Source organism: Oncorhynchus tshawytscha, linkage group LG01 (genome assembly GCF_018296145.1).
Source record: "Oncorhynchus tshawytscha isolate Ot180627B linkage group LG01, Otsh_v2.0, whole genome shotgun sequence".
Lineage (NCBI taxonomy): Eukaryota > Metazoa > Chordata > Actinopteri > Salmoniformes > Salmonidae > Oncorhynchus > Oncorhynchus tshawytscha.
The window spans coordinates 52,631,021-52,643,206 of record NC_056429.1 but is presented as its reverse complement, the minus strand read 5'-3'; positions in this window follow the sequence as shown (position 1 = coordinate 52,643,206).

The following is a 12,186-nucleotide window of genomic DNA, read 5'->3' as shown; positions in this document are numbered from 1 at the left end:
GAGGTGGAAGAGGCGTTGTCGTGACCTCTTCACGACTGTGTTGGTATGTTTGGATCATGATAGGTCCTTAGTGATGTGGACACTGAGGAACTTGAAGCTCTCGACCATCTCCACTACAGCCCTGTCAATGTGAATTGGAGCATGCTCACCCTTTCGTTTCCTGTAGTCCACAGTCAGCTCCTTGAGAGAGAGGTTGTTGACATTGAGTGAGAGGTTGTTGTCCTGGCACCACACTGCCAAGTCTCTGACCTCCTCCATGTAAGCTGGCTCATCATCGACGGTGATCAGGCCTACCACCGTTGTGTTGTCAGCAAACTTAATGATGTTGTTGTAGTCATGGATGAACAGGGAGTACAGGAAGGGGCTAAGCACGCACCCCTGAGGGGCCCCCATGTTGAGGGTCAGCGTAGCGGATGTGTTGTTGCCTTCCCTCACCACATGGGGGTGGCCCGTCAGAAAGTCCAGTATCCAATTTAAGAGGGAGGTGTCAGGGAGAGGTTGAAAATGTCAGTGAAGACACTTGCTAGCTGGTTGGCGCATGCTCTGAGTACGCGTCCTGGTAATCCATCTGGCCCTGCGGCCTTGTGAATGTTAACCTGTTTAAAATACTTAGTCACATTGGCTACGGAGAGCGTGATTGTACAGTCGTCTGGAACCACTGGTGCTCTCATGAATGGTTCTTTGTTGTCTGCCTCAAGGTGAGCATACAGTGCCTTCAGAAAGTTTTTATACCGCTTGATTTATTCCACATTTTGTTGTGTTACATTATGAATTCAAAATGGATTCAATAGATTTTGTTTTCTCTCAGCCATCTACACAAAATACCCGATAATGACAAAGTGAAAACATGTTTTTAGACATTTTTGCCAATGAATTGAAAATGAAATGCATAAATATCTCATTTACATACATGTAAGTATTCACCATTGAGTTAATACTTTGTAAATGCACCTTTGGCAGCGATTACAGCTGTGAGTCTTTCTGGGGAAGTCTGAAAGGGCTTTCCACACCTGGAGATTCCAATATTTGCCCATTATTCTTTTTGAAATTCTTTAAGCTCTGTTAAATCGGTTGTTGATCATTGCTTGACAACAATTTTCAGGTTTTGCCATAGATTTTCAAGTAGATTTAAGTCTAAACTGTAACTCGTCCACTCTGGAACATTCACAGTTTTTTTAATAAGAAACTCCAGTGTAGATTTTACCTTGTGTTTTAGGTTATTGTGTCTGGTGGAAAGCAGACTGAACCAGGTTTTCCTCTAGGATTTTGCCTGTGCTTAGCTCTATTGCATTTATTCGTCATGAAAAACTTCCCAGTCCATAACGATTACAAGCATACCTATAACATGAAGCAGCCACCACTATTCTTGACAATATGTAGAGTGTAACTCATTAATGTGTTGTATTGGATTTATCACAAACATAACACTTGGTATTCAGGACAAAAAGTTAATTGCTTTGCCACATTTTTTTCAGTATTACTTTAGTGCCTTGTTGTGAATAGGATGTGTTTTGGAAAAAATGTATTGTGTACAGGCTTCCTTTTCCCTCTGTCAATTAGGTTAGAATTATGGAGTAACTACAATGTTGTTGATCCATCCTCAATTTTCCTATCAAAGCCATTAAACTCTGTAACTGTTTTGAAGGTAGAGAATTTCAAATTTTTTCAAACACTTAAAACGTTTTTTTTCCCCCTGTAATCTAGAGCCATAATCAATATGCCTAATTCTATGTAAAAAAAATATGTACATATATATATATGGCTATATTTCTAAGCATACAGTACCTCTTTACCTGTACAATTGTCATTTTAATGAGCGTATCATTCTGACTGTTGTAAATCACACATCTCAATATACTTTTCTTTATTTAACCAGGCAAGTCAGTTAAGAACAAATTTGTATTTACAATGACAGCCAAGGAACAGTGGGTTAACTGCCTTGTTCAGGGGCAGAACAACATATTTTTACCTTGTCATCTCGGGTATTCGATCTAGCAATCCTTTTGGTTAATGGCCCAGCACTCTAATCACTAGCCTACCTGCCGCCCCAAAATACTGCACTAACATGCCTAGGATATTACATCCACATTACAACACAGTACATGGGATCACAACACAGTTCATCCATACAGGCACATATCATGGCATCATAATTTTTCTGCAAATCTAAGTATACCTCTTGAGCTGTCTGTACCCTCCTGACTGGTGGTTCTTTTTTTAATCAAAACTAAATATGCTTCTCTGCTAAAATCTGGGTAAAAGATTGAAAGGAATGTGAGTTGTATTCAGTACATTTAGTAATTGCTCGCTTTTCTAAAGTCTACCAATCTTACCAGCAAGCATGCGAGCTAAGATAGTTAGACAAGCTATAACTTGATTGATAGCCTGAAATGGCTTGGTAGCTATTCATGAGATTAGGAGATAGCTTTAGCTAGCCAGCTAGATTGGGAACCTAACTTCCTAAAATGGCTAGGTGGCTACTATTACAGAGAAAAAAATACAACAATTTTATTTGATTTATTCATGAAGAAGATTCAGATTCAGATCAACTTTATTATCCCATCAGGGGGGAATTAATTTGGCCATGTGCTTAAAAAGAGAGTACATGAAAACATATCTCCTGTGAGTCCTGCTCCTCACTGGCAGCTAAAATCAAATCAATCTCTGTATGTCTTTACTCTGTGGTGCACCTTGGAAGAAACCACTTACTAGGGGTTGGGGTTACTCTTTGCCTGGTCCAGTCAGTGTGCCCCATACGCAAAATACAGCTGAAAGATATTTTCATAAATAATGATGATAAAACGTGTACTTAAAGATGAAGTTTAGGAATGAATTGAACATCTGAAATGTTTTAAATAAGACAACTCTGAGTGGGCACATGCCCCCTATGGGCATGACGCCTCTGTTCCAGATGTCCCTTTTAACTGTTATTTTAATTTATGTATTAAGACAGCTACAAAAATGATCTTCAGTTGTAATCTATCCACCACCTTTTCCAAGCTGTGTTTGAGCTGCATCTCGCTTAGTGACTTAAGAGACTATTTTCCATTCTGCCACCCCTCCACCACTTGTCACCTCTGCAGGGATTTTAAAAGAGGAGCTCGCTCATATGTATATTTCAGCTTGTATTTCAACAAACTCCATCTTTAAAAAGCCTTTTTTTTTAGCCTCCTGTGCTGCAGAAGCCAAACATAGTTGTGATTGTACCCAGCAAAATGTTTGGCTGGGGAGCTCAGCATCTGAAAGGGCCTTTTTCATCTCTGACAAGTCTCTTCTGCCCTTCTGATCAATGGGTCTGGGTTTGAGGATGGGGTACCGAGTATCAGAAGTGAACAGGGAGGAAAGGGAAAAGGCAGAGTTGCCAATTTGACTAAGCCTGATTCCTCAAGAGAGAATTGAAAATGATCACTGCAGTCTCCCGTGGGGAAAGTAAGTTTGAGACAATTGAGACAATTTAGGGTTCAACCAGCTTCTGTCACATTGTATCGAATATGGAGCATGTGCCAAGAAAGGCCTGTCACCACCCACCAGAGTCAAGAATTTAAAACAAAATATTGCCATAATACAGTAATATCTATTTTGTCATGTCATCGTTTTGAATCACTCAAATGATAAATCAGTAAACCGATATCTTGTCATACAGTACTTGCCCAGTGGGATAGGTAGGATACATTTAGATTAATGCTATTTTAACTGGGTATTTGAAGACTGGCATCCGTCACTGAGAGGACTCTCTCTGACCCTCATTAGAGTATACAGTAGTTACTGCCTCTCACATCACAGTTTAAATATGATAAAGCATACTCAAAGCTCACTCATTCCTCTTCTTTCAAACACTGTTTTTAAGGTTTCATTTGGTCCACTTTTCTTTTGAGTCACATACATGCAGATGATGTATTTCCCATGAAGCATAGAACCACTTGCATTCTATTTTCTGCCCTAAGTGATGTTCCCATGAATCATACATTAAGAGGCATGCTCCAGCCAGGATGAAACCGTCCAAATGGGTCACCATCATGTTGAATGGCTCTGTGGTAGCCTTCCTCAAGTGTTTACGGTACCGACTGCTCTCTATTTATTTGATCCTCCAACATCATCCGGCCCTCAGAGTTTGATTATGTTTATACAAGACCCATTTGAAGACTTGAGGAGCCTCATCAATGGCACACAGCACCACAGACACACACTCACACATAAACCACACAGACAGCCTGCGTACTCTTTGATCAGCCTTTGTTGGAAGCTATTTTGGGATTTCTAAGACAGTTCCCCCCCCCCCTTTAATCGTAATAAGATCTTGTACATCAGGGAAGTCCATTGATCTGTCAAATATGGCATTTCTCCCCGTCTTTTTCAGTATATACAGAATTTAAAGGTCTCCTGCATACAGTGCATTCGTATAAAAGGTTGTAGTGGAATAGCAAGAAAATGGAGATGAATATCAAGTGAGGCTATGATATACAGAAATTTTCTTGTTTAACTTGTTAACATTCATTTTTTAACAATCCTATTTACAGTATGAACCATCAAATATTGTATTGTCTCTTTTTTCAAACTATCACTCAGTCAAAATGGCAAAATCTCAAATTTAGAGGAAGTAAATAAAAGAGAATGACATGAGTTGGATTGTCTTCTAAGCTACAGTCAAAGCATTTACATTCTTAAAATCAACCATCCAATATTCCATGGAATCCAAAACGTGCAAGTGTGCAAGGGCACGTCGGGAGTCGAAAAACAACAACCCAACCCACTCAACCTATTCATGAACTCGTTCAAATCACATTTCATCTGCTCTCTGTGCTGAGGAAGAAAAAAATGAGAAAATGTTTTTTTTATGGTGGACCCCTGCAGTCTAATCAGAGGCACTCTCTAAGCAGAAGCGACAGCAGCAGTTTGGGATTAGGGTCAGTAGCCCTCCAAAGCACACAGCGATGTGAGAAGAAGGGGAGAACTATGCAAAGAGACATGCTAATAGGGGCGGGTGTGCTGGGCCGGCAGCCACCAGCTGGTACACTGATGACCCCAGGCCTGGGCATCATCAAAAAACGTCCATCTCCCCCCATACTTATAAAAAATAACGCATCTGCAACTAATGCTGATTATCGCCTCACTCTGTGTAATAGAGGCAGTATGAGTCAGAGTGCTATGTTGTGATACGTTAATGAGCAGGTGTTTTGAGAAGTGTTATGATTGGATTTCCACTGAACAAAAATATAAATGCAACATGTAAAGTGTTGGTCCCATGTTTCATGAGCTGAAATAGAAGATCACAGAAAAATGTTCCATGCACACTAAAAGCTTATTTCTCAAAAATGTTGTGCACATGTTTGTTTACATCCCTGTTAGTAAGCATTTCTCCTTTGCCAAGATAATCCATCCACCTGACAGGTGTGGCATATCAAGAGGCTGATTAAACAGCATGATCATTGCACAGGTGCACCTTGTGCTGGGACCAATAAAAGGCCACTCTAAAATGTGCAGTTTTGTCACACAACACAGTGCCACAGATGTTTCAAGTTTTGAGGGAGCACGCAATTGGCAGAGCTGTTGCCAGAGAATTTAATGGTCATTTCTCTACCATAAGCTGCCTCCAACGTTGTTTTGGCCTCACAACCGCAGACCATGTGTATGGCGTTGTGTTTGCGACTGGTTTGCTGTTGTTAACGTTGTGAATAGGAGGGCGGTGGGGTTATTGTATGGGCAGGCATGAGCTACGGACAACAAACACAATTGCATTTTATCAACGACAATTTGAATGCACAAAGACATCATGACGAGATCCTGAGGCCCATTGTCGTGCCATTCATCTGCTGCCATCACCTCATGTTTCAGCATAATAATGCACATCCCCATGTCACAAGGATCTGTACACAATTCCTGGAAGCTGAAAATGTCCCAGTTCTTCCATGGCCTGCATACTCACCAGAAATGTCACCCATTGAGCATGTTTGGGGTGCTCTGGATCGGCGTGTATGGCAGTATATTCCAGTTCCCGCCAATATCCAGCAACTTCGCACAGCCATTGAAGAGTGGGACAAGATTCCACAGGCCACAATCAACAGCCTGGTCAACTCTATGTGAAGGAGAGATATCGCTCTGCATGTGGCCACACAAGTTTCTTGCTGTTTTTCTGATCCACCCACCTACCTTCCTTTTTTAAGGTGTCTGTGATAAACAGATGCATATACTGTAGATACTTGGCATTCAATTGAATAGATTATCAATGGATGTTGACCCTATTTGACCATGTGCCACCAAAATGCTAATACCCTTATAAGCCTTTTGTATAGTCTCACTTCTAGGGCTTATGTAATGTAATGCATGTTCAGATATATAGTAAACATCAGGACACTAGTACTCTCTGTGTCCTTGTTAATGGGTCTAAATCCTTTTTGATAAAGCAATTAACATTATTTAGCCACCGTTCAAGGGTAGCAGAATTCAACAATTCATAATATTAGAATTCACAGATGGCATTTCGCAGACTGCTTCCATTGAAATAGCTCAGTGGACAGTAAATGAAATATTGCTATGGGCTGGTGTCCTGTTTGCAGCATTGAAACAGGACCCCTGAGTCCATCGTGGGTTCCATAACTGCCACTGTACACTTCTGACCTAACCTGTTTGTTGTCATCCTCCCACGAAGCTTTGGCAGCTGGTGGACCGTGCTCACCTCGCTGAATCATGATGTATGATGTTTACATGGTGTTGAAATCCCCTCGGACCAGCCGCCCACAGTCCAATTAAAGAGCGAGCTGCACGTGACCGAATCATAACACACATGGTCAATTTGGTTTGACATTCGATATCCCTATGGGGCTAGTTAGGGTCCATCAGTAAATTACACAATGTACATGGTACAATATTTTTAAATGCCAATAGCTCCAAATGACTTCAACCTCAAACCAACTTTAAATTGTAGAAATTTCTATGCAAATATTGAAAGCATTTAATGAGACAACTGAAAGATTATGAATATGAATGAATATATGTTCCATTATCATTTATTGACCGTCCTTTACTAGCCCCAAAGAGAGGATATCCAATCTCAAACCAACTTTGCCATGGTAACACACCAGCTGGCTGAAGCTATGTTGGCAAACACTAGCTAGCCTAGGCGACTGTAAGACACAAGACCTGGTTAGACTGTTTCAAGTTATCTAGAAGGGTGAGTGATTAACTGTGTACTGTTTTGCCAGAGTGAATGTACAAACGCTTGCCACGTGCGAACACACACAAGAGACACCCACATTACGTTGCGAGGCATTGGGAAAACCTTGGTCTTTGTGGTTGAATCTGGGTTTAAAATTCACTGCTCGATTGAGGGACCTTGCAGATAATTGTATGTGTGGGCACGGAGATGAGGTAGTCGTTCAAAAATCATATTAAACACTATTATTGCACACACAGTAAGTACATGCAACTTATTTTGTGGCTTTTTAATCACATTGTTACTCCTGAACTTATTTAGACTTGTCATAACAACAAAGGGGTTGAATACTTATTGACTGAAGACATTTTAGCTTTTCATTTATAATTCATTTGTAAACATTTATGGGAAACATAATTCCACTTTGTCATTGTGGGGTATTGTGTGTAGATCAGTGACACAAAATCTCAATTGAATCCATTTGAATTACAGACTATTAACACAACAAATTTAGAAAAAGTCAAGGGTGTGAATACTTTCTGAAGGCACTGTTAATCCTTAATACAACCACTCTAATACTAGGCTTTACAGTAATGTGTTATGTAGGAATGTTGTTTGGGTACTGGAAAAGCATTTAACACACCTGTGGGCGAGATCTATTATTTACTAATGGAAACAGATGTTTAGAGAAGTGTCTCCAATGACTAACAGTAGCTATTAACTGCCAAAATAATGGAAACACTTGAGTAAATGAGAGATACATTTGAAAGTATATTGAAAGCAGATGCTTCAACACAGGTGTGGTTCCTAAGTTAATTAAACAATTAACATCCTATCATGCTTAAGGCCATGTATAAAAATGCTGGGCAGACTATTATTTTGGCTACCATGGGATGACAATTACCGCGTTCAAAACAACTGGTAAAATACAAGGTCAAATCATGACGTTAGTGATCTTGAGGTCGGAAAGTCAGCGCTCTAGATAGAGGCCAGAGTTCCCGAGTTGGAATTCCGAGCTGGATGACCATTCAAATACATTTTTCCCAGTCAGAGCTAGTTTTTTTTTCAGAGTTCCCAGTTGTTTTGAACGCATAGAAGTCAGAGATTTCCGAGTTCCCAGTTTTTTGGAACCTGGCAAATGTCCCCACCCACAGGGCATGTGTGGTCACTGAATGGTTTGATGAAGACAAAAACGACGTAAACCATATGCCATTGTCGTCTCAGTCACCGGATCTCAACCCAATTCAACACTTATGGGAGATTTTGGAGTGGTGCCTGTGACAGTGTTTTCCACCGCCATCAACAAAACACAAAATGATGCTTTCTCATGGAAGAATGGTGTTGCACTCCTCCAATATAGTTCCAGACACTTGTAGAATCTATGTCAAGGCGCATTGAACACCCTATTAAGGCACTTTATGTTGGTTTTTCCTTTATTTTGGCAGTTACCTGTAGACCTCTCTGTCTGTCTCTCTCAGAGTACAGTGCATTCAGAAAGTATTCAGACCCCTTCACTTTTTCCACATTTTGTTACATTACAACCTTATTCCAAAATGGATTCAACGTTTTTTCTCATCAATCTACACTCAAGATGCATAATGACAAAGCAAAAACAGGTTTTTAGAAATGTTTGCAAATGAATTACAAATAAAAAAACTGAAATATTACATTTACATAAGTATTCAGACCCTTTACACTGTACTTTGTTGAAGCACCTTTGGCAGTGATTACAGCCTCGAGTCTTCTTGGGTATTACGTTACAAGCTTGGCACACCTGTATTTGGGGAGTTTGTCCAATTCTTCTCTGCAGATCCTCTCAAGCTCTGTCAGGTTGGATGGGGAGCGTCGCTGCACAGCTATTTTCAGGTCTCTTCAGAGCTGTTCGATTGGGGTCAAGTCCGGGCTCTGGCTGGGCCACTCAAGGACATACAGAGACTGTCCTGAAGCCACTCCTGCGTTGTCACCCCAGTCTGAGGTCCAGAGCGCTCTTCATCAGGGATCTCTCTGTACTTTGCTCCGTTCTTCTTTTCCTCGATCCTGACTAGTCTCCCAGTCCCTGCCCTGAAAAATATCCCCACTGCATGATGCTGCCACCACCATGCTTCACCGTAGGGATGGTATTGGCCAGGTGATGAGCGTTGCCTGTTTTCCTCCAGATATGATGCTTGGCGTTCAGACTAAGTTCAATCTTAGTTTCATTAGACCAGAGAATCTTGTTTCTCATGGTATGAGAGTCCTTTTGGCAAACTACAAGCGGGCTGTCATGTACCTTTTACCGAGGAGAGGCTTCCGTCTGGCCACGCTACCATAAATGCCTGATTGGTTGAGTGTTGCAGAGATGGTTGTCCATCTGGAATGTTATCCCATATCCACAGAGGAACTCTGGAGCTCTGACAGAGTGACCATTGGGTTCACCTCCCTGACCAAGGCCCTTCTCCCCTGATTGGTCAGTTTGGGTCAGGTGGCCAGCTCTAGGAAGAGTCTTAGTGGTTCTAAACTTCTTCCATTTAAGAATGATCCAGGCCACTGTGTTCTTGGGGACCTTCAATGTTCGGAGCTCTAAGGACAATTCTTTCGACCTCATAGCTTGGATTTTACTCTGACATGTACTGTCAACTATGGGACTTTATATTGACAAATCGTGCCCAATAAATTGAATTTACCACAGGTGGACTCTAAGTTGTAAATGCATCTCAAGGATGATCAATGGAAACAGGATGCACCTGAACTCAATTTCGAATCTCATAACAAAGGGTCTGAATATTTATGTAAATTGTATTTCTGTGTTTTATTTTTTACACATTTGCAAACATATCTAAAAACCTGTTTTCGCTTTGTCATTATGGGAGAATGTGTGTAGATTGACAAGGGAAAAAATAATATAATTACTTCTAGAATAAATCTGTAACGTAAGAAAATGTGGAAAAAGGTAAGGGGTCTGGATACTTTCCGAATGCACTGTACATCTTATCCCATACTTCAACCCTAGGTGAAGAGAGGGTGAGAAAACAAATCAACAACCACTGGCTCAGTCGTTGTGTATCCACAACAACAACCTGGGCAAAAGCTGACACTGCTCTAAAAGCACTTGTATGACAGAGGCTTTGTGGCAGAAAATGGGGTCTATTACAGGTTAGACAGGAACATGTTTCTTTCTTTCTTTTTTTCTTTTTTTGCCCGTTTTTCTCCCCAATTAGTAGTTACAGTCTTGTCCCATCGCCGCAACTCCAGTACGGACTCGGGAGAAGTGAAGGTCGAGAGCCATGCATCCTCCGAAACACGACCCTGCCAAGCCGCCCTGCTTCTTGACACAATGCTCGCTTAACCCGGAAGAGAGCCGCACCAATGTGTCGGAGAAAACACCATACAACTGGTGACCGTGTCAGCGTGCATGAGCCCGGCCCGCAACAGGAATCGCTAGAGAGCGGTGGGACAAGGACATCCCAACACTGCCAAACCCTCCCCTAACCCGGACAATGCTGGGACAATTATGCACCGCCTCATGGGTCTCCAGGTCGCGGCCGGCTGCGATACAGCCCGGGATCAAACCCGGGTTTGTGGTGATTCATCTTCAACCGCTGCACCACTTGGGAGGCCCACAAGTACATGTTTCTAATCATTATTGTAGCCTGCAGGTCAATTTTAGTGCACAGATCGTGTTTAGTCCGTTTGGGGTAAGGACATGGTGTAAGCAGTCAGGGTTCAAACGTAGGTCCCAGCTGCTCCCCACACAGTCCTCAGTGTGAAATAGAGTCATCAAGTGCTTCAGGTCTTCATGAATATTCATTTACTGCTTTTGAAAGGAGCTAATTTAAATGAAAGGAGCTCATTTCAACCCAATAATATGAGAGAGCACAGCAACTGTTGAGCAGCCAAGGACATACATTAGGTAGTAACATTAAAGGATGTTGGAAATGTAATATTGAGGTGATAATGAGGCTGAGCTTGAAGTTTCAAGATTTTTACTCGTATGTTCAGGATACACATGGTATACTCTTCAACAAAGTGCTTGCTTGTAGGTTCCTTCTTGACAATGGAACAACAATAAGAAGCAATACAATATAAGAGTATGAACATAAGTTAATGACTCAGTGGAATAGAATAAACATTTAGGCATAATATATACAGGAAGGCACATTTAATAGTCCAATATTTACACATGTTTTTGGGGGAGGGGGGTTGGGGTTAAATGTTTAAATTGTGCACTATTTAGCAATAATAAGAGGCTGGTAGCTGTGTGTGTGTGTGTGTGTGTGTGTGTGTGTGTGTGTGTGTGTGTGTGTGTGTGTGTGTGTGTGTGTGTGTGTGTGTGTGTGTGTGTGTGTGTGTGTGTGTGTGTGTGTGTGATTACTGAGGTGCGGAAAGTCAGTGCAGGTGGTCAGTCCAGTTCAAGTGTTCAGCAGTCTGATGGCTTGTATATAGAAACGGTCTTTGAGCCTGTTGGTATCCAACCACAAGCTCCGATACCGTCTGCCCGACGGTAAGGGAGTGAACAGTTCGTGGCAGGGTGTGTGGGGTCCTTGATGATGCTATGGGCCTTCCTCAGGCACCATTTTGAGTAGATGTCCTGGATGGACGGGAACACGTTCCCAGTAATGTATTGGGCAGTCTTTACCACCCACTGAAGGGCCTTGCGGTCGTAGACTAAGCATGTCCCGTACCAGGCCGTGATGCAACCAGGATGCTCTCGATGGTGAAGCTGTACTATTTTGGGAGGACCCGGGGTGGCATTCCAAATTTATTCAGCTGCCTTAGGAAGTAGAGACACTGTTGCGCCCTCTTTTAAAGAGTGTTGGTGTTGGTCTATGTCAAGTCCTCAATGATGTGAATGCAGAAGAACTTAAAACTGCTGACTCACTCTATTGCGGTACCGTTGATGTGGATTAGGGCATGTTGCCTCCTCTGCTTCCTGAAGTCAAAAATCAACTCATTATTTTTGCTGACGTTGAGGGAGAGGTTTTTGTCCTGGGACCACAATGCCAGTTCACTTATCTCCTGCCTATAGGCTGACTCATCGTTGTTGGTTATCAGGCCTA